At 32.8% G+C, this 25,133-nt stretch overlaps 1 protein-coding gene and 1 long non-coding RNA gene across 2 annotated transcripts in view; both read left to right on the forward strand.

Moving 5' to 3' along the window:
* The window catches only part of LOC128165932 (protein bicaudal C homolog 1-like), a 304,614-nt gene that overhangs the window by 7,072 nt on the left and 272,409 nt on the right, over positions 1 to 25,133 (forward strand). The window lies entirely within an intron of this gene.
* On the forward strand, positions 4,719 to 8,842 carry LOC128165168 (uncharacterized). Its single transcript, XR_008241023.1, has 3 exons — positions 4,719 to 5,340; positions 6,863 to 7,606; positions 7,930 to 8,842. It is a non-coding gene; the product is annotated as an uncharacterized LOC128165168 (long non-coding RNA).

The raw sequence follows: 25,133 nt of genomic DNA on the forward strand, positions 1-25,133 counted from the left end.
GGATGCTAAAAAATATATCTTAGTTATTACAGGTCCTAACTTCACCAAACTTGAACGGATGGTGTGTCTTATGATACAGATGCACCTGACAGGCATGGATGTTGAATCTGAGCCATAGGTTGCGGATGCTGGAGCAGGTTAAGGTTTTAATTGCTAGTGCCCTCTGATGATGATATCTTAGTTATTACTGGTCTGAACTTCACCAAACTTGCATGTAGATGCGTCTTATGTATACTGATGCACCTGACAGGCTTGAATGCTGAATCTGAGCCATAGGTTTCGGATGCTGGATGAGGTTTAGTTTTTTTGGAACAGGTCACATCGTTGATTTAACTATATTATAAATGAAACGCAGAGGTTACTTCAAATGCAGAGCCTGATCTCCATTATCAAGGATGCTAATGAAATTTCCTACCTCACTCAAACCAGCTCGAAAGATAGATGTGTTTGTTGATAAATGATATAACATGATTCCTATGATATAGTATTGTATGGTATGAAACATTATTGTTTAATATGATACAATATAATATCATATGTAATATTATAAAAAGTTATATGATACGATATGATATTGTATCAATTTTTTTGATATTTTATTTTATGATATTGTATCATGATATCGTTATGTAAAGTATTGTATATTATGATACAATATTGTATAATATTGTATTGTATTATTAATTTATTATTTTATCACATGATACTATTACATAAGATATTGCAAAATATAATATTGTATCCTACATGTATGATACAATATTGTATATTCTATAATATTGTATCATACAATATTGTATAAAAAAACTATATGACATTAGTTTCTGTAATATAGAATTATATCACATGAAATTGTATAATATGATACTGTAATATTATATAATATCATATCATACGATATTGTATAATATGATATTGGTTAATTATAAGATATATTATCACATCATATGAAATTGTATTGTATGATATTGTAAAATATATAATTGTATCATATGATAAATATGTATAATATAATAATGTATTATATAATATTTAACTTTTAATTATCACATAATATTGTATCATTTGATATGATACAATGTTGTATCAAATTATATTGTATCATATGATACAATATCATATTATATATCAAAAATGATACATTATCATACAATATCATAATATATTATACAATCTAATATCATATGTTTCAATGTTATGATGTATTATGTAATATGATATTGTAATATAATACTATATTGTTTTATATATTATGATATTGTATTATTTGATCAAATACAATAACTTATAACACAATACAATGTCATATCATACCTTACAATATCATATCTCATCATTGTTTATTATGGTATTTTATTGTATTATATGATATATGTATCATAAATGTTGTAAATATGATAGGATGCAATATTTAATTTTATATTATTGTATTGAGTAACATATGAACATATGATTATCATACAATTTTTTAACAGATGATATATGATATTTTGTCAAAACATAATCCATGAATATCGAAGATCATAAAGTATGATTTTCATTTAATATGATAAAGGTGGTCTCATAAGGTGAAGTCTCATAAGGGTGATGTCTCGTCTCGGTGAGCTTTGTAATCTGTGATTACCTATGTTTCTAACCCATGAAGATAATACAGTCGCAAGTTCGCAAGTTCCTAATCACAAAAGAGGTTAACTGAGCTTGTGAAAACGTCTTATGAATTTGATACTAATCATTTCATTGCCTTTGGGTTTAATTAACACGATTATAAACTCAGCATACAGGACGACTTCAACTTCTCTTTCGTAGGAAATTCCGGCGAAGTTAACGAGCCCCCCTAGGTTAGTCACTGTATAATAATACTTTAGACGGTTTATGGATATTGTTACGCAATAAAAGGTTATCTGTCACTTGAATGAATTTTAGCGACTATCGATGATAAAGACTTACTATCGATTGTCGCCGACCTGCTGACTTCAGCAACGATTTTTCGATAGTCGGTGACTATCGTAACAACACTATGGAGCCCCCAACCTACTGGTCACAGGTTTTAATTTTTAAAGATGAGCAATTGACTAAAAGGAGGTGAGGAAGAAGGGGGAGAGGGTCGAATATGTGTGAAAGTTTGTTTACAGAGGTTGTCTGGTGTAAAAATGTCTTTTAGTGTTTTTTTATAATCAAGCTGAATTTTGTTTTTGTTGACCCAAATCTTGCAAAAGGGTGGTAATTTACCGGAAATTACCCAAATCATAATTTTATTTTACAATGAAAGAATCTGGGGGAATAAGCCGTTGCAAATGCCCACGACCCTCTCATACGTCTTATAAGAAGTAATAGACGTACGAGTTAACTGGGCATTTAAACGGTGGACAGTATTGTCCAAATGAAAATGTCCAAAAATGCGAGAAAGGGGCAATTGACATTTGAAAGGCGTAACTGCGTAGTATTTACATATACTTTAAAGGGGCATGGTCACGATTTTGGTCAAAAATCATTTTTCCGATTTTAAAATTTACAATGCTTCAGAAAGGTATTTTAAATAGGCAACAGAAATTTGAGTGTCATTTGTTGAGTTATAAGCGAGTTACAGAGGTTGATATTCTTCGCTTTTTTTTTTAACATTGAAGTAAAAATTAGTTTTCAACTTAAAACGAATGTGTTAAACGTTAGGAACTGTTTATCCATGCCTGAAATAAATAAAAAGATAGACAAATAAGCTGGAAAAAAGATTTTTTACTGGTAAATTGAACCTATGTAAACAAAAACAGGGCACGAGCCTTGTTTACATGACAAAGAATTGTGAGCCCTTTATCTTGCTTATAACTCTACGAATCACTCTCAAATTTTATTTCATTATTAGAAATGCCTTACTGAAACATTGTAAACAATAGATATCGAAAAATAAAATTTTACCAAAATCGTGACCATGCCCCTTTAAACTGGCAAATTTAAAATGACATTCACATACTTATTTAAAGATGTTGATTACTTTCTAACAATATTTAATTTACTAATTTACCTCAGTCATCGTTTACAACCCCTAACGCAGGGGAGTCGACAAAGAGTATGGGGGGTCGATTTTTCCGCTTCGGAGACAGAAAGAATTTAGTTAACTCCTTTTGTAGGTATTCGAAACAAGTATTTTCAAAAAAAAATATACACTGGCATCGGAAGCAAATTGAAAGTGGGGGGGGGGGGGGGGCTAGACTTATAAAAAAATCTTGACAAGCCAAAAAAACCCATCTTTGCTATATGTATAAATTTGCAAAAAAGTGGGGGGAGGGGTTAAGTCCCCCTTAGCCCCCCCGGTTGATCTATACCACACGGAAGACGGCGATAGTCAAACCAGTAACGTATAACAAGGGGGCTTGTTATAGGTCACTGGTCAAACTTTGTGTTGGTCATTGGTCCTAGTGGTCTTTGTGTCTTTTGGTAGAACTACTATGCTTTTTCTTTCACAACAAAACACGCATTTGTAATGTGATTTTCCTGCCGATACAATTGGAAGTGAAATACATGCCTAGTTAATCGTTGAATTTTCTTTAGGCGCATACTGTACATTTGACTTAGCTTGTATTCTGCATTTTGTGCACAATTACATGCTTTTGTCCAGCGTATATCCCTGTTGTGTTAACAAGACTCTCAAGGATTAAAAGATGGAACGTTTTATCTTGCCATTTAATTTTTTTTGCATGCACAGCAACCATTTGTTTACAATATGAAATCTAAGGTCTCAAAGAGAATAACATACATTTTATATTTAATAAAAGTAGTAGAAAACGCATATCAAATAATTTAAAGTTATTATAAGCAAATTTTTATTATTAAGAAAAAAAAGGAAAATTACATTTTAACAATGTATATTATTAAGTAAAAAAAGAAAATTACATTCTAACAATGTAAACAAAAAGATAAACCCAAAAAACAAACAAACCATAATGCGTACGATTCGAACACCCACTTTTACAGTTACAGTTATTTAAGGAACTCCTTGCTTACCACTACACCACCGATTCGCTTGTTTAGATGCTATAATATAGCTGATTCTATTGTTATCAGTTTTACGCAAACGACTGGACTTAGTCATTTATTTTTTAGACCAATCTTAAAAATTAAAAGAAGAAAACTTACTTTTTACCATAGAGTGGGTTTTCGTACCATATTTTGGAAAATTGAAAAAGATAGACGTTAATATGTGTTAACAATATTCGTTCTTTAAAAAATGGTACGATGACCCACTCTATGAAAAAATATAATTTGAGTATCCGATTTCTATATCATTTTGTTGCCAAATTAGCATATAACTATTTTGTTGTCTTAATATCAATTTAATGTGAAGTTACTTTTTGTGGGTTATGGCAGCACTGAATGTCACATATGTTTAATAAATGTAACGAAAGTGAGATTTGCTAGAAATTAAATATTTTTTTTTAATGAACCTACAGTACAGGCAACGCAGATCTCGTGTTCCCCGAGCCCCGTCACGGTATAAACACATCGAGGTGATCGGCCAGGTGAGACAGGTATAACGCGTTAGCATCACGGTAAACTCATCATCTACCTGTCCCCGCGACGGTAAAATTATCGATGGAAAAGTATCGTATACAAGCGGGAGTTATCTCGCCAAATGACAAATAAATTGCATGTTTCTTGATATTTAATGACGATATTTAACCAGATTTTGACAAAGATTATAATCAAAATAATGGAGTCATTTTTACTTTTTAGCTCACCTGAGCCAAAGGCTCAAGTGAGCTTTTCTGATCACAATTTGTCCGTTGTCTGTCGTTGTCGTTGTCGTCGTCGTCGTTGTTAACTTTTCACATTTTCATCTTCTTCTCAAGAACCACTGGGCAGATTTCAACCAAAGAACAAGGGGCAGTAAGCATATATTATTTGCCCAATATTTTTTAAAATTTTCAAACAAGCTCAATCATTGACATGATTTGATTTTTTTGTTGATGGGATGTTTATTTTTCAATATGTAGTCGCAAAATTGTCACCGATGTTTTTTAGTAGAGTTATCCCTCTTTTGATTTTAGTAATTTTCCGGATATCGCGTATTTCCTATGATATGGTCACATTCCCAACAAGAATTAGATATGGCTGCATGCAAACAACACGGTAAAATTTTAACAGATTAATCAAAATAACGAAAGAATTTTATTCTCAAAATATTTTTTTGTTGTTTGCATGCGGCCACTGTTAAAAAAATAAATTATGTTGTTTTACGATGGGCGAATTTTTCGGTTCCGGTTTCGGTTTTTATACACAGCAGACGTAAACAAAAGTGAAAGTCAGACGACAGCAATAGATATGAAGGCAAAATCATTTCATTAACTGGTAAGTATGCATGAAAGTAGTATAAGACTTAGAGATACAGCTATGCATTATGAATTTAAATGGGGTATTGTAATTGATCTGCATTCTTAACCATGTTTACGAGATCGACTGCTGACCGAGCGATCGATAACTTGCATGATTGACAGTAATCGCTAACTACACCATGTGGAATACATTATGCTATAGTCTTATTTCTAGTAAGTAGTTTGAAAATGTAATGAAATTTTAAAGGAAAGAGATATCGATATCGTTCATGAAACCGCTTCCGTTTACAATGAAAACTAAGATTAGTAAGAACACGGCTACATTTTAAATTGCTTTTGATCAACTGTTGATTGAATGTCAGCTATAGCTGATTGAGTATAGCATTACGACAATAGGTTGACATTTCACAACACAGGGAATATTCATTTAACAATCAAAAAATCATGTTTTCAGTCTATTTATCAAATTGCCCTCTAATACCAGGGCTATGTTAATTTGTGTTTTGAGTAAATGATACCCTAGCTCACAACTGCATGCTATTTGTGTATTTCATAAGAAATCTGTTATTTTTATGTTTTAAAATAGATCTGCATTTTATACTTTATTGTATTTAAATTATTTAGATAATCACTTTAATAAAAATTGGGTAATGTACATGTATGTAATGGTTATGTATATAGAATACATGTATGTTCTATACTCTGTCCTGAGTTTTTGCTTCCACCACTTTTTGCTTGATATTCTAATAATAGTAAATACCTTTGTGCTCAAACTATGTTCATCCACTAATATGAAAAATGTCCAGATTATCTGTCTTGAAACGCCCCCTCTACCGCTTCAGGTTTCAATACACATCCCAAAATTGAAAGTCTACAGAGATTTTGCATTGCATCAGCCATTAATAAGCCTGGATGATAAAGTTAAAAAAATGCGCGAGATGTCCCGAATACTTCCGAATGGAGAAAAGATGTAAACATTTCCCATTATAAATCTTCGTTAGAAAATTGTTTTTGTACCTGTGAAATTTTATGAGTGAAATGGGATAATTGTTCAATGAAGATATCTTGGATATACCCGGTATTCCCTTTCATCGATTTCAATCGTATTTCTTTCACAGATTTGTGTATTTTTATTAAAAATCATCAAAAATTGATGGAAGCAATAACTTGGGACAGACTTTAAAAACCCATGGTAATATTATTTTTATACAAGTAATATCCTGTAACATGTTTATTGAAATTCTTTCATTCTTACTGAAATTGGTTAACACATGTAAATGTAACAAAATCAATATCCAATTACCTATTTAGCATTTACCTTCTCTACTATTGCCCTAGCTTTTCGGCCTCTAGAGGAATCCGAAACACACACAAATTATTAAAATAAATAAACGTACATGTATATATTGTTTACCCTATTGTATCCTATATAGTGATTGTCATTTCACATCATTAAGTTACACATTTATAATTGAACATGTATAAGAATATAAAATGAACATGATATTTTTTAAAAATTGATTTTTTTTTCAATTCAGTTTGTAGCATCTTTGACAAATGGTGAGCTTCAAGAGAGCTATGGGAATTCTGAAAACATGCATACAAGGGTGACATAGATCCCATGAAGTAATGCTGCAGAATGAAATCTCAGTGATCTGATTGTTGCTGTTTTTCTTACTATTTAAAAGCTTGCAAAGGAATAAACAGTGCCAAGCACACGAATTATGAAAGTGATTGATATCATCTGACATGGTAAATTATGACAATCTTGGTGATCTGCCGATATGGATAGTCACTACATTTCAGGAACACAATATCTTATATGGATTGAACATTTTTTCTGGAGCCATTACTTAATTAATGCATGTGTGGTACAGCCAATATCGCACTGGTGTGAAAGTTAATGGGGTCAGTTCTTTGATACCTTGATTACTAAAGACACACACTCTCTATGGAAGAGCTACTCAGGACTGTGTTTTCAGCAATTATGGGTAGTTCAAAAAGTTAAAGTGAAACATATAAGTGACAGCGATTTTAAGTCAATGAAATTCATTGTTCCTTTTTTTAGCTCACCTGAGCTGAAAGCTTAAGTGAGCTCAGCTATTCTAATCACTTTTTGTTTGGCGTTCGTCTGTCTGTCTGCTTTTACATTTTCGACTTCTTTTCCCGAACCACTGGGCCAATATCAACCTAACTTTGCACAAATCATCCTTATTTAGGTAAAGGGATTTAAGTTTATTAAAATGAAGGACCACACCTTCCCTCAAAGGGAGATATTTAAGGTGGTATGGGACACTTCCTTGTTGTGACATATTGTTTATCGAAATAAACAATAAAATAAAGTGTAATTATATAAGTAGTTTCTTTCCAAAAATGGTTACCAAACTCCGTTGCGCAGTGGGTTAGAGGGTTTACTACAAACCTGTAAGTCATGAGTTCGAATCCCGCTGGGGGTTTTACAATTTTTACCTTTTCAAATATTTTTAAAAGGTGTTTTTTTGGTTAAATATTGTAAAATTTGAAAATTCTAAACCGGTGAAAGTTTTTCAATTATATAGTACTTTAATCTACATTAATATCGACAGATGTCACATACCACCTTAAGAATTTTTAAAATTTGTTGGTACATGTTTCTTTAAAAAATCCTCTTCTCAAAAACCATTTGGCCAGAAAAGGTGATACTTGTGTGAAAGCATCCTCAGGTAGTGTAGATTCAAGTTTGTTCAAATCATGGTCCCCGGGGGTAGGGTGGGGCCACAACTTTTTGAGCAAGATCTACTGTACTTATTTGTCAACATATTTTGAATTTGATATTGTACACTAAGTGCTTATTTGATAAGCTTTTGTCGCTCAGGTGAGGGATGTGGCCTTTAGGCCTCTTGTTTAATGATTTAGAAATCTGTGATATTTTCAGTAGAACTATTATACTATTTCACCCAACTGTATAAACTATATAGATAAAAAATTGTTTTAGATTATGAAATATTTAATCAATTATCTGAAGGTAATTTACTAATGCATGCACTATAAAATTATAACAAGGAGAAAAATATGCAAAAATTTAAGATTTTTTGTGATGAACATTAGTCATTGGTGGTTATGTTTGTTAATTATGTAATGTGTGAATGTTAGAGTTCACCTTCATTGAAATGAAGTATCAATTGTTTTATTAATAAAAAAACCATAATGATTTTATAATGAAATTGAGTTTTAGTCATGTTAAGAAAAGAGGTTAACGTTGTGATTAATATGTGGTAATGAATGATGAACTATGTCATGATAAATTATTAAACAAATATTGTCCCATTAAATCCCCCAAATTCTTAATCTACATTGTCTCACTCCACCCAGCTGAACTTGGGTACTGGCATATGCTGGGGTGGACTGGTGTTCCATTCAGGGGGAGTTTATGACTCCCATCCATTTAGCATCATGCACAGATACTGGGGATAAGCACCGGCTCTTTAGCCTTCATGGCACGGACAAGGATTTAACTAACAACCCATCCACCCCTGCCCCACCCAATCCAACCCCCAAAACTGCTTGTTAATTTTGTTAATTAAGTTTTTTTTTATTTTCATTTAAATTATATGGTTGATTTTTTAAAAATATCACAGGATTTCTTTTCTTTACGGAGCAATAAGTGTTAAAAACAAATAATCACTGAAATTCATGAGTTTTTGAGCATAAATTAATATTTGAATTTAATTTTTTACTGCAAATTCAGATTTTGGTCATTTAATTTCTATCTGCAGTTTTTTCTTTGACTTCATTGTGTTGTATTCTACACTCATTTTAATACCATATAAAAGAAGCATACATATGCATACAGTACATAAATATTCTATTCAAAAGGTACTGGTATATAACATTTCCTTAAATCTTTTTTTTTTTTATATAAAAAAACCTTTTTATCTCAAAATTGAAGTTTTAGTCATTTTTGGGTAAAGATTGTTTTCCTATGACTTGTTTTATTTTATTGTAGTAGGAATCACCAGATATTATCTGATATAATTTTAAAAAGACAAGATATTTTAAAAAATCCAGAAATTAGTGATTTTTTGGCTTTTTTCCTATATTTGCCCTCAAAATGACAAAAATGTAATTTTTCATTAAAAATATGGCTGAAATATATAGGGTTAACAGATCATATTTTACTAAAAAATAACCATGAAATGTTTTCAATGCATTGGGCAAATTTAAGGTCTTAATGCCCCTTGTTCTTTGGCACAAAGCCCACTAGGTGAAGGGGATTCAAGTTTGTTCAAATGAAGTGTCACGCCCTTTTTAAAGGGGAGATAATTGAGAATTATTAAAAATTTGTTGGTATTTTTCAAAAATCTTCTTCTCAAAAACTATTCAGCCGGAAAAGCTTAAACTTGTGTGGAGGCATCCTCAGGTAGTGTAGATTCACGTTTGTTCAAATCATGGTCCCCGGGGGTAGGGAGGGGCCACAAGAGGGGGATCAAGTTTTACATAGGAATATATAGAGAAAATCTTTAAAAATCTTTTATCAAAAACTATCAGGCCAGAAAAGCTCAAATTAAAATGGGAGCATCCTCAGGAAGTGTAGATTCAAGTTTGTTCAAATCATGGTTCCCGGGGGTAGGGAGGGGCCACAATTGGGGGATCAAGTTGTACATAGGAATATATAGAGAAAATCTTTTAAAATCTTCTTCTCAAAAACTATTAGGCCAGGAAAGCTCAACTTTGAGTGGAAGCATCCTCAGGTAGTGTAGATTCAAATTTGTTTAAATCTTGGTCCCCGGGGGTAGGGTGGGGCCACAATAGGGGGATCATTTTATAAATAGGAATATATAGAGAAAATCTTTAAAAATCCTCTTCTCAAAAACTATTTGGTCAGAAAAGCTCAAATTAAAATGGAAGCATCTGCAGGTAGTCTAGGTTTAAGTCTGTTCAAATCATGATCCCCGAGGGTAGGGTAGGGCCACAATTGGGGGATCAAGTTTTAAATAGGAATATATATAGAGAAAATCTTTAAAAATCTTATTCTCAAAATCTATTAGGCCAGATAAGCATCCTCAGGTAGTGTAGATTCACGTTTCTTCAAATCATAGTCCCCGGGGGTAGGGTGGGGCCACAATTGGGGGATCAATTTTTACATGAGAGTATATAGAGAAAATCTTTTAAAAAATTTCTTTTAATAACTATTTGGCCAAGAAATCTCAAATTGGCGTGTAACCATCCTCAGATAATGTAGATTCAAGTTTGTTCAAATCATGGTCCCTGGGGGTAGGCCGAGGCCACAATGGGGGATACATTTTTAGCTCACCGAGACGAAGTCAGGGGGAGCTTATGCTATACCGTCGCCGTCGGTGTCCGGACCTGGTTAAAGTTTTTGTTGCATGTCCTGTATCTAAGCTATTACTTGTCCTATCTTCACCAAACTTGCATGGATGATGCATCTGGACCTACTAATGGACTTGAAAGACTTGGATGCTGAATCTGAGTCCTAAATTTCAGATGCTGGAGGAGGTTAAGGTTGTTGGACCAGGTTAAAGTTTTTGTTGCAGGTGCCCTTTGATAGCAATGTCTAAGTTACTGAGGTCCATACTTCACCAAACTTGCATGGATGGTGTGTCTTATGATACTGATGCACCAGACAGGCTTGAGTGCTGAATCTGAGGTATAGGTTTCGGATGCTGGAGGAGGTTAAGGTTTTTGGAGCAGGTTAAAGTTTTTGTTACAGGTGGCCTTTGATAGCAATATCTAAGTTACTGCTGGTCCGTACTTCACCAAACTTGCATTGATGGTGTGTCTTATGATACTGATGCACCAGACAGGCTTGGGTGCTGAATCTGAGGTATAGGTTACAGATGCTGAAGGAGGTTAAGGTTTTTATAGCTGGTTAAAGTTTTTGTTGCACGTGCCCTCTGATGATTATATCTTAGTTACTACTTGTCCTAACTTCACCAGTCTTCCGTGGATGGTATGTCTTATGATACTGATGTACCAGACAGGCTTGAATGCTGAATCTGAGCCATAGGTTTCGGATGCTGGAGGAGGTTAAGGTTTTTAGAGCTGGTTAAAGTTTTTGAAACAGGTGCCCTCTGATGATTATATCTTAGTTATTACTTGTCCTAACTTCACCAGACTTCCATAGATGATGTGTCTTATGATACTGATGCACCTGACAGGCTTGAATGCTGAGTCTGAGCCATATGTTTCAGATGCTGGATATGGTTAAGTTTTTTGGAACAGGTCACATGTTTAATAGATAATAGTACTATTTCAAACTTGCATAGTTGATTAAACTGTAATACGAATGAATCACAGAGGAAGCTTCAGATGCAGAGCTTGATCTCCATTATCAAGGATGCTAAAAAATATATCTTAGTTATTACAGGTCCTAACTTCACCAAACTTGAATGGATGTTGTGTCTTATGATACAGATGCACCTGACAGGCATGGATGTTGAATCTGAGCCATAGGTTGTGGATGCTTGAGTAGGTTAAGGTTTTAATTGCTAGTGCCCTCTGATGATGATGTCTTAGTTATTACTGGTCTGAACATCACCAAACTTGCATGGAGATGCGTCTTATGTATACTGATGCACCTGGCAGGCTTGAATGCTAAATCTGAGCCATAGGTTTTGGATGCTGGATGAGGTTTAGTTTTTTTGGAACAGGTCACATGTTTTATAGATGATAGCTTGCATAGTTGATTTAACTATATTATAAATGAAAGGCAGAGGTTGCTTCAGTTGCAGAGCCTGATCTTCATTATCAAGGATGCTAAAGAAATCTCCTACCTCACTCAAACCTGCTCGATAGATAGATGTGTTTGTTGATAAATGATATAACATGATTCCTAAGATATAGTATTGTATGGTATGAAACAATATTGTTTAATATGATAGAATATAATATCATATGTAATACTATAAAAAGTTATATGATATGATATTGTATCAATTTTTTTGATGATTTATGTTATGATATTGTATCATGATATTGTTATGTATAGTATTGTATATTATGATACAATATCGCAAAATATTGTATTATTAATTTATTATTTTATCACATGATACTATTACATAAGATATTGCAAAATATAATATTGTATTCTATGATACAATATTGTATATTCTATAATATTGTATCATACGATATTGTATAATATTATAATTAGTTTCTGTAATATAGAATTATATCACATGAAATTGTATAATATGATACTGTTATATTATATAATGTCGTATCATACGATACTGTAAAATATGATATTGGTTTATAATATTATCACATGAACTTGTATTGTATGATATTGTAAAATATATTATTGTATCATATGATACAATTTGTATAATATAATATTGTATTATATAATATTTTACTTTATCACATAATATTGTATCATTTGATATGATACAATGTTGAATCAAATTATATTGTATCATATGATACAACACAATACAATGTCATATCATACGTGACAATATCATATATCATTATTGTTTTTTATGGTATTTTATTGTATTATATGATATATGTTGTAAATATGATAGGAGGCAATATTTAATTTTATATCATTGTATTGATTAACATATGAACATATGATTATCATACAATTTTTAAACAGATTATATACGATATTGTGTCAAAACAGAATCCATGAATATCCAAGATCATAAAGTATGATTTTCATTTAATATGATAAAGGTGGTCTCATAAAGGTGAAGTCTCATAAAGGTGATGTCTCGTCTGGGTGAGCTTTGTAATCTGTGATTAACTATGTTTATATATAGAGAAAATCTTTAAAAGTCTTCTTCTCAAAAGTAGTAGGCCAGGAAAGCCCAAATTTGAGTGGAGGCATCCCCAGATCATAAAGATTGAAGTTTGTTTAAATAATAGTCCAGGGGTAGGGTGAGGCCACAATGGGGGATGAAATTTTACTTAGGAATATATAGAGAAAATCTTCTTTTTAAAGACTATTTGGCCAGAAAAGCTTAACCTTGTGTAGAGGCATCCTCAGGTAGTGTAAATTCAAGTTTGCAAAATCACAGTCCCTAGTGGTAGGGCGGGACTGTGATGGGGGTTTGAATTTTTACATAGGAATATATAGAGAAAATCTTTAAAAATATTCTGGGAAAGTTTTTGGTCCAAAACTCAGTACTTAGTGTGAAAGCACAGGTTATGAGATTAAAGGTAGATTTAAGTTTGATGAAACCATGATTCCCTAGAGAATAGTGGAGCCACGAAATGGGGGGGGGGGGGGGGGGTATATAGGAATAGAGAAAAATCTTAGAGGTACAACAACAAAAGGGGCTTGGTATTTACCAAAAAATAAGAGGTGGATAAAAATTGGCAGATTTTCATTTTTTTTTTTAGCAAGATCTACTGTACTCAGTTGTCAAGATATTTTGATACTGTTATGCTAATTTGATCAGAATTAAGGCAATTGTTGCTCAGGTGAGCGATGTGGCCCCTGGGCCTCTTGTTTTTTTTATTTCAGAGCTATTAAATAAATTATAAAAGTATTTAATTTAATACTTGTGCAGCAATTGCAAATAAAATATTTTCGAATCCATTATCATATTTTTAGAAGGTCGTTAAATTAAAAATTATCATGAAATGATTTTAATTGCCAATAAAATTATAAATGTGTATGCAGTGTGATTGTGTTTTCTTAACAATTAATTGGTCCGCCTTCATTTGTATTGTTTGTTGTTGAAGTCAATGCGTGTCAAGTAATGATGAGCAAGTGATAAAAAATTAGGGCTTCCTATAAAATTACCAACCCTGTATATTTAGCGCGTTCCGTTCATTTCTTACAAGGTCTTCTAGGTGTAAAGAACATTTTTTGTGAATTCATGTTTTAGTGAATTTGTGTTGCGTTACTTTAGGTACATGTATGGCTCGTCGTTTGTCATTGCGCGAGGATTCCCACTTTCAAGTGCGTTACGTTTGTGACGACAATCTTTAAGTGCGAAGCCGTGTGTTCTTCAAGACTCAGTCTGACTTGATTATTCAGTGTGGAAATGAGTATGACGTTCAGTGGGGCCGGCCTGAGGAAGTCGATCGAGCTGTGGTCTTGCATGCTGGATGTGAGCAGGACATGAGGGCCAAGCTGCGAGAGATGGAAGATACCGAGTGTCTACCAGCCTCTCCTTTCTCATCAACTTCTTTGCCACCTTCGAATACGCCCCATTGTAATGCGAAAAATCAAATTAACATGTATCTCTCTGAACTGAGTTATAACAAATAGAGAATAAGGAGCCTTAGAGATACCCAGAGTTGCATAAAATTATGTAATCGAAAGATATTGTGGGTATCCCTTGTCATGGTGTGGTGATGGTGTACCAGCTACCCGCCGTGACGGTGGTTAGCGTTCGCTCGCGACCGAGCCCCCCCCCCGCTCTCTCTCTTAACAGAATAACTAGATAATTTTTTTTGAGAAGGAAATGTTGTTAAACCGTTCTTATGTTCTTACACATTTCAAAGAAATTAAGAACATGTTTTGAAAGTTTTGCTGTTGATATTATCATGCCGATAAAAAAACATTTAAACATTTCAGTAAATGTATTGAGATCATTTTATGTGTGCATGTACAGGTAATCTTATAGAATATAAAGCTACAACAAATATGTAAACCCGTTTCTCGTTATTGTAACATTTACTAATAGTTATATCAAATAATTGATTCATTTTACTGCGTTCTTTAACCGCTAAACATGTTTAAGATGTTCCTTCCTGCAAAAAACCTCCATTATAAACTAAACGAGAGATAGAGGAAAAACACAACGAATTAAACTTTCCAAACACAGTATATCATGCATCACGAACATTGTAAAAAAACTTTACTGTTAAACATACTTCTTATTTTCTTTATTCAAAATAAAACTAATAGAACGAAACTTTATCATGGAGGGAACACGTGGTAGAGCTAGCAGGTTGATTTGATTGACAGGTGCAGCACGTGGACTCAAATCTGAAATTGCATGATGGATTCAATCACAGTGTACCATATTCTTTTATGAATACTAATTTTATGAATATTTAGTATTGGATATTAGTATATTTCACATAAGTGTACGTTAAATTACGCCTAAACGCCTAAACTCTCTCTCTCTCTCTCTCTCTCTCTCTCTCTCTCTCTCTCTCCTGTAAGGTGTTGTGCGATATATACTTTTTCTTTTGTCATGAACAGGTGTAAAAACCCTCAAGGGCATGTCGTTTTCTACCCTGAGTTTGTGAATCACTACATGTATACACAGACAATGATCATGACTTAAACTTTATATGTATACACAGGAAACGCATACTGATAACACGTTATGATTCCATGTGCTTTAACGCAGCACCAACTTTATATATGAATGATAATCTTATTATTGAATGGAAAAATAGATTTGTTAGTTGATTCCCGACATTTGTTCATTTCTCAATTTAAAACATACACATGTATTGACAGTTTACGGCGCTATGCGTGTCAACTTATAAAATGAGAAGATGAAATTGCTCTGCATTAATACGAGTTTGTCTAATGAAAATATTTAATTCTAAAATTGTTATAAAAACAGGATTATCAACTAATAGAAATAATAACTGAAATAAGCACGTCAAATACAAAGATATGTGTTCTTATTTACACATCACAAAATTTAACTACGTAATAATCATGTTAATATGTTGTAATTCGAATGTAGTTTCCGATTTCATGAAATTCTATTTCATAAATATAATTTATTAATTTTATAATAATATGGATCACAATTTATTTACAATGCAGCTGTTATGCTTAAATCTGAAGTCGCATATTTGACATGGATTTACCCGACCCGCATTGCCTGTAATGTACAGGACAGGTAAAGTAACAACAACAAGCAGCAGCAGGAATAACAGTAAATCACACCGTCACGGTGTCATCACGGTCGCAATCCATACCGCGATAAAAAAATGTTTGATCCGCGATGGTGTAACGCAGGAACGATAAAAATACCGTGACGGTAACGCGGGCCAATACAGGATCCGCGTTGCCTGTACTGTATGTGGTTTTTTGCCTCGGCTTATTCCCCCAGATTCTTAAGGTTATATATATGAAAATTACACAATTTGATTGTAATTTTAGTGGAGCAATTCAATAATATCATGGTTGTAAAAAATACTAAAACAGACAATGTATTTGTTATAGTGTTTTGAAAATATTGAAATCAAGTAAATAAATACATGTACTATTCCGCATTTGGAAACTATTTTATATAACAAAAGAATTACCTGGTATTTTATTCTGAAATGAAACAAACACCAAACAAAACATCTAGACCTTTATAACCAGTAATGGTTATAATTGGATGCTGAATCTGGGTCCTAAATTTCAGATGCTGGAGGATTAAGGTTTTTGGAGCAGGTTTTAGTTTTTGTTGCAGGTGCCCTTTGATAGCAATATCTAAGTAACTGCTGGTCCTAACTTCACCAAACTTGCATGGATGGTGTGTCTAATGAAACTGATGCACCAAACAGCTTGAATGCTGAATCTGACTATAGGTTTTGGATGCTGGAGGAGGTTAAGGTGTTTAGAGCTGGTTAAAGTTTTTGTTGCAGGTGCCCTCTGATGATTATATTTTAGATACAACTGGTCTTAACTTCACCAAACTTGCATGGATAGTGTGTCTTATGATACTGATGCTCCAGACAGGCTTGAATGCTGAATCTGAGCCATAGGTTTCAGTTGCTGGAGGAGGTTAAGGTTTTTGGAGCAGGTTAAAATTTTTGTTGCAGGTGCCCTTTGATAGCAATATCTTAGTTGCTACTGGTCCTAACTTTATCAAACTTGCACAGATGGTGCATCTTATGATACTGATGCACCATACAGGCTTGAATGCTGAATCTGACTATAGGTTTTGGATGCTGGATGAGGTTAGGTTAAAATAGCTGGTTAAAGTTTTTGAAACAGGTGCCCTTTGATGACGCTATCTTAGTTATTACTTGTCCTAACTTCACCAAATTTGCATGGATGGTGTGTCTTATGTTACTGATGCACCTGACAGGCTTGAATGCTGAATCTGAGCTATAGGTTTTGGATCTAAGTTATTACTGGTCCTAACTTCACCAAACTTGCATGGATGATGCGTCTAATGATACTGATGCACCCGACAGCTTTGAATGCTAAATGTGAGCCATAGGTTTTGGATGCTGGATGAAGTTTAGTTTTTTGGAACAGGTCACATGTTTTATAGATAATAGCTTGCATAGTTGATTTAACTTTATTATAAATGAAACGCAGAGGTAGCTTCAGATGCAGAGCCTGATCTCCCAGGCCTCTCACACCCATTTTTAGCTCACCGAGACGAAGTGAAGGAGAGCTTATGCTATACCCTCGGCGTCGGCGTCGGCGTCCGGACCTGGTTAAAGTTTTTGTTGCAGGTCCTGTATCTAAGCTATTACTTGTCCTCTCTTCACTAAACTTGCATGGGTGATGCATCTGGACCTACTTATGGACTTGAAAGACTTGGATGCTGAATCTGGGTCCTAAATTTCAGATGCTGGAGGAGGTTAAGGTTGTTGGACCAGGTTGAAGTTTTTGTTGCAGGTGCCCTTTGATAGCAATATCTTAGTTACTGCTGGTCCGTACATCACCAAACTTGCATGGATGGTGTGCCTTATGATACTGATGCACCAGACAGGCTTGAGTGCTGAATCTGAGCTATAGGTTTCGGATGCTGGAGGAGGTTAAGGTTTTTGGAGCAGGTTAAAGTTTTTGTTGTGGGTGCCCATTGATAGCAATATCTAAGTTACTACTGGTCCTAACTTCACCAAACTTGTATGGATGATGCGTCTTATGATACTGATGCACCTGACAAGCTTGAATGCTGAATCTGAGCAATAGGTTTCGGATGCTGGAAGAGGTTAAGGTTTTTTTTTTTTTTTATAATTTATTTTTTTGTTTTCATTTTCACAATCATATATGATTTCATAAAGAAGGTAATATATATAAGAATTTTTTTTTGGCATTCTCACTTTCACACTCTTTCTCTCTCTTACATACTACATTCTCTTCAAGAGCAAACATAAAGGATATATATATACAGACCCTGAAACGTACTACTACACCAAAAAAGCGTGCGACTTTCGTGCGAGAAACGTTTCGTGTAAACCGTTTAGCGTTTCGTGTAAACCGTTTAGCGTTTCGTGTGAATCGTGAAGCGTTTCGTGTAAACCGTTTAGCGTTTCGGGCAAAGCGTGCAGCGTTTCGGACAAAGCGTGTAAATCGTTTCGGGCAAAGCGTGCGAGAACCGTGTGAAACGTTCATCAGATTTCATTCGGAACTCTCTGAAAATTTAATTGTAACAAAATAGCGCTCGTGTTAAACATTACTTTAAACTGATTGGCAAAACTCCTTTGACATATTCTCGTGAAAAAAATCTATAAGAAATGATATACGTATCTTTTTACAAAATTGAATTAATTTTTAACAAACAAAAGAAAAGTACGCGTATTAAAAGAAGAGTAGTTTCTGAGACAATTCAGCTATGTACAACCAGTACACATAACCTCGGACATCGGGTAAGACCTGCACCTGGCTGAACCTGTCAATCAAACTCTGTGTATTCGTTTTCATTGGATGGTCACGCGTCTCTTTTTTTGTCAATAGCCAATAGAAATTTAATGAATTCAAGGTAGTCGGAATCAGTATTTGTTGATGCACACAATGTCAATGATCGATTATTTAACATTAATTTGAACAAAATTAAATGTAAACATAGAAAGAAAATATACTGTTCATTTGTATGAAATGCGGGAAGTAAATTCTTTTGAATCCCGATTAAAAATATTTCTACAAGTTATTATTTTAAATATTTAAAGAATGATAACGGAAAACAACAAGTAATTAACACACTGAAATTTTCCTAAAATGTACACATGCAATTAATTATTATGGGAATCTATATGCATGGTACTTAATTCAAATAGATTATGATAGATATATTGTACGCCGTTATGCGGGATGCCGGTTATGTATACGAATATTGAGACAAAAATCTAAATCATTTTTTATTTTTTGTTCTTTCCGAAATCCGAAATAGATATGACAACTTTCTTTATTGTTTAATCCATTGATTTTTCTCTGTGATATTATATACGGAACATTTATTTACGCGAATGATTCGACATAAAAAAAATTAGTCGGTTGTTTTATGGCATTTTCCTAACTTATATGACTAATTAGATTTTACATAACTTTCAAAATTATCAATGTAAATGATTACAGGTTTATTTACAGTAAGTATTTTTACATCGTATTCTCTGAAACCAATAAAAATTTTAATGTGAGAGGAAAAAACAAATCCCGCCGAATACTGAAAAACCAAATTATCAATGTAAATCATCACAGGTTTATTTACAGTTAGTATTTTTACATCGTATTCTCTGAAACCAATAAAAATATTAATGTGAGAAGAAAAAACAAATCCCGCCGAATACTGAAAAACCGATATCAGTTTGTAATCATACGGATTTTTTTTTTGGTATTGAATATTGTGTTAAGGTTACTTTTTTCTCTGAAATATTTATTATTTACGGCATTAATAAGAATCATGGATATTTCTTTTGAGCAATAAATACATGTATATTTATAGAAGTAATATATTTGGCTAATTCTGTGAATAAATAATTTTTTGCTTTAAATATAAGTACCAAATTAATTTAATCAATCAATTCAATACTTATGTACATATATGTTTCTAATATCAGTATTTCTATTATTTCGTGTTTTCTTAAAATGAATTCTTACTAACAGAGTCATGGTAAAAATCCGAGAGGACCCGAATCGATCAGGATAAAAGCGTGTCCAAAGCGTGCGAAAAGCGAGCAAATCGTTTCGTGCGAGAATCGTTTCGTGTAAACCGTTCAGCGTTTCGTGTAAATCGTTTAGCGTTTCGGGCAAAGCGTGCAGCGTTTCGTGTAAATCGTTCAGCGTTTCGTGTGAACCGTTTAGCGAGCGTGTAGCGAGCGTGCAGCGAGCGTGTGGTGTAGTAGTACGTTTCAGGGTCTGTATATATATATATATATATATATACACGCACATATACAAATATATATATATATATATATATATATATATATATATATATATATATATATATATATATATATACACGCACATATACAAATATAAATAGTACAGTTGTTTACCATGTTTAAAATTATATCTCAAATATGTTTTTCCAATTTACCCAGAGTTTATTAAATTTTGTAATCTCACATGATTTGATAGCTATATATTTTTCAACTTTATATTTGAATGACAGATGATGTAACATTCCAACAATGTCAGGTTTTTTGTCTTGTTTTGAACAATTAAAAATGTATTGCTTGGAGTACAGAATTATAAAATTAACTACTTTGTTGTAACCACTGAAAGGAAGTTCACCAAATAGTACATTTTTAACATTAAAGCCAATTCTATTTGAAGTTTTTCTATAAATATACATACTAAGATTATTCCATATAGGAAGTATTTCTGAACATGTCATAAATACGTGCTGAATTGTTTCCACATTTTCCTTACAAAAAGTACATACATCATAAGAAATAACATTAATCTTTTTCAAATAATAGTTTGTTGGAAGAATTCTGTGAAGAATTCTGTATTGTAGCAACTGTATTGAAGTATCAGTTGTTGTCTTAAAACAAACTTTAAAAAAATCTTTCACAGAATCATTTATATCTAAGTGAAGTGATAGTTCAGTGTTCCATTTTTGAATTGCCTTCGGAACAATATCTTTACTATTAATGAGTTGATACACAACTTTGGAACATTTTTCATTCAACAGTGTATATTCAAAATAAAAAGGAATAAATGGTGAAAAATCTTTACTCACATCAGATCTATTAACTGATATGGTCTTGAAAAACTTAGATATTGCACTGATAACACTATTAAATTGCATGGTACAAATATTTGTCAAGCTAAATTGCTTTTCAAAATCATGTTGTGATAAAAAAGTTCCATCATTATTCAAAAAGTCACTAACTATTTTTACACCATGTTCATACCACAATTTGACATAAATTGTTTTATTACCAACACATATATTTGTATTATACCAAACTGGCATAGAAAAGAATTTTTGCTTAAATATTATGTTATCCGAAGCTTGAAATATTGTTAAGTATGACTGAAATACATCTTTCCAGAAAACATTACTATGTTTCACAATATTATGCATATATTTGTCACCAAAATCAAGCATATTTTTTGTAACCTCATTGCCATGGATTTCAAAAAAGATGTCCATCCATGGTTTCTTATCTTTAAAAAGTCTCCTAATCCAGGAGCATTTTAATGACTTTAAAAAATTGTTAATTTCTAGCATTTTAAATCCCCCTTTTAAATAATCTTGGGTGATAATTTGTCTCTTCACTTTGTCAATCTTTGAATTCCATACAAATTCATATAAAAGATTACTTAAAAAAGATAAAGTTTCTTTATCCGGGTTTGGGAGAGATATAAAAAGATGATTAAGCTTTGGATAAAGTAATGTTTTGGCTACAGTGACTCGACCAATGGGAGTGAGTATTCTCCTGTTCCACTGTTGTATCATAGCTTTAATTTTTGGTATTTGGATATCATAATTTAAGTTTTCTATTTTTTCCAAATCTACAGAAAATTCTATTCCCAATAAACTAAATGTTGTACATCCCCACACTAGTTTCCATCTAGTATGGTGATATACTTGCTTAGAAAATTTTTTAGCACCAATCCAAACAATTTTTGTTTTCGAGCTGTTGATATTTAGTCCTGAGAAAGTAGAAAAAAAATCTACAGTGTCAAGTGCAGCAAAACGTGAATTTGGTGAACCATCAAGTACTAAAGTTGTGTCATCTGCATATTGGATAATCTTTTGTTCCTTACTATTAACCACAATACCTTTGATACTTGTATTTTGTTTTATTAGAATTGCTAAAATTTCTGCACATAGAATAAATAAATATGGAGCAATAGGATCCCCCTGTCTACATCCTCTATATATATCAATCTGTTCTGAAAGGAAACCACACTGCAAGATTGATGCTTTGATCCGTGTATTTAAAATTTTAATCCATGTAATCATATTTTCCCTAAAACCCAAATATTCTAAAACTTTATAAATAAACTTCCAAGATATGGAATCAAAAGCTTTCTCAAAATCTATAAGCACAAGTAAACCAGGTAAATTTTTTGTTTCAGTAAAAGACATTAGATCATAAACAAATCTGGTATTTTCTCCTATGTAACGACCTTTTATGAAACCAGATTGAGTTTCTGATATCAAATAATTTAAAACGGATTTAATTCTATAACTGAGACATCCTGATATTAATTTGTATAGTACATTCAACAAGGTAATTGGACGCCAGTTTTTCAGATATTGTCTGGGTTTGTCCCCTTTTGGTAGACATGTAATAATTCCTAGCCTTTGAGATATAGGGAGCTCTTTTTTAATAAAAATATGGTTAACCGCAGACACAATGTAATGTTTGAAATCCTTCCAGAAAAACTTAAAAAATTCAACAGTAAAACCATCACTCCCTGGAGATTTGTTATTTTTCATATTTTTCAACACATTATAAATCTCACTTTCCGATATATCGCCTTCAAGGGATATTGAAGTGGATGCATCTAACCTTGGAATGTCAGTTTTTATTATATCTTCAAGATTAATATCTAGAAGATCTGAGTCTTTCCAAGAAAAAAGAGATTCATAAAAAGTTTTGACCTGATGAAGGATACTGCTTTGATCATATATAGTGTTATTGTTGTGTGTTTCAACTTTTTTAATAGTTTTATTTAGAAAGTTTCGAGACTCTAGTGAGCAGAAATATTTGCTTGGTTTCTCTCCTTCTTCTACCCACTTAGCCCGGGATCTTATAATATGACCTTGTAACTTTTCTTTTCGAACTTTTTCAAGTTCAGACTTTTTTTCATGCAAAAGCTCAAAATCAATATCAGACTGTGACTCAATATTCTCAATATCTTTCAGTAAGGTAATTTCAATTTTATCTCTTTCTTTCTTCTTAAATGAAGAATATGAAATTGTAATACTACGGATTTCCATAAGTAAAACTTCCAGAAAAATACTGTGATTTATATCATCATCATGTAGATATTGATCTTGGACTTTATGAATAGTTTGTTTAACCTTTTCAATGTAAGTTTTATCTGTCAGAAGACTGTTATTAAACTTCCATAACCCACGGCCTCTTACAAATTTATTAAATTTTAACTCTAAAAGTACTGCAGAGTGATCTGATCTATAACCAGGTTTAATAGAAATTGTTTCTACCATGTTTGACAGGCTTTCAGATATTAGTATATAATCAAGTCGGCCTTGTTTTAGAGGATTTCTTTTTCTCCAAGTAAATATTTTTTGGCTTGGATTTAGAATCCTATAGTAATCAACTAATTGTAAATCCTTCATCAGTTCAAGAACCTTGTCCCTTGCTTTTGGGTTATTAACATTGATATAGTTTTCTGTATCCAACACAGGATTTAAAGCAAGGTTAAAATCTCCACAAAGTATAAAATAGTCATTATCTAGGTTCAAAAAAATATCACGGACTTCTTCGTAAAAACATGGACTGTCATAATTTGGACCATATATGTTAATAATAGTAACACGATTCTCCTCGATGGTTATATCAATCGCTAAAAGATTTCCTTCATTATCTTTAATTTCATTGTGTATTTTAAATTCAAAATTATTGTTAAAAAGAAGACAGACACCTCTTGAGTTCGACCGAAATGAATTGAATATACATTTATATCCCCACTGCGTTTCAATAAATGGTTCAATTTCAGATATAAAGTGTGTATCCTGTAAGCATAATATTGAATACCCTTGTTTCTTGTAAAAATTTAGTACGTCTTGCCTTTTAGAAGATGTATGTAAACCTTGACAATTCACTGATGCTATTTTTATCAAATCAGCCATTTATTGTTACATCAAAAAGAAATAAAAAGTAATAAGATAACTTATGTAAACAACAACATATCCTAAGTACCTTTTCAAAAATTATTCTTTCACCCAAACTCACACATCGCCATTTCACACACTTCCACACACAAAAGCGAAAGTTACACACGCAAAAACGAAAGTTACAAGATTTTATGTGCATTCCGATCCCGGTCACCCAAAATCGATCCCGATCGAAATGTCTTCACACAAGGCTCCGCTGGCACATCGCTGATATTTAATGCTTCACCTTCATGTTCACATTGTCAAATATGTCAAATCTGTGCCTTTTATTGTCTTTATCAAGAGCGAAAACTTTTCCATTGTACAACCATGCGGATTGAATTTGTGGGTTCTTGTTCAAATCGTGAATTAGTTTTGCGTTCATTGGGGTTATGTGGTCGTACATGGTGAAACATTTTTTGATTTCTTCTTTTGATCGGTTTTTGATGACTTTGACCTTAACTTCTGTGGACTTAAATTTTGCAATCACCGGTCTTATTCCCCGCGATTCCCTTGAGGCAATCTGTGTATCTCCAGCACATCGTTGGGGTCCAGAGCTACACCGGCCTTTTCTTTCAGAATGGTACATAGATCCATCCTAAGATTTTCGTCTTTTTTTTCTTTCCAACCCATGAACTTTATGTTATTTTTCTGGGAATATTGGAGGTTTTGGTTCGCCAGTTTTAAGGCGTCTACTGAAATTTCTTCGCACTCTTTAATAGTTTCTTTCAAAGATCTGAGTTCCTTATTCTGTTCATGTAATTTTTCGCGTAAAGTGTCGAAATCCAGATTGAAACCATCTGACACTTCTTTTACTTGACAGGCTTGAATGCTGAGTCTGGTT

This window comes from Crassostrea angulata, chromosome 10 (genome assembly GCF_025612915.1).
Source record: "Crassostrea angulata isolate pt1a10 chromosome 10, ASM2561291v2, whole genome shotgun sequence".
In the NCBI taxonomy this organism is placed as follows: domain Eukaryota; kingdom Metazoa; phylum Mollusca; class Bivalvia; order Ostreida; family Ostreidae; genus Magallana; species Magallana angulata.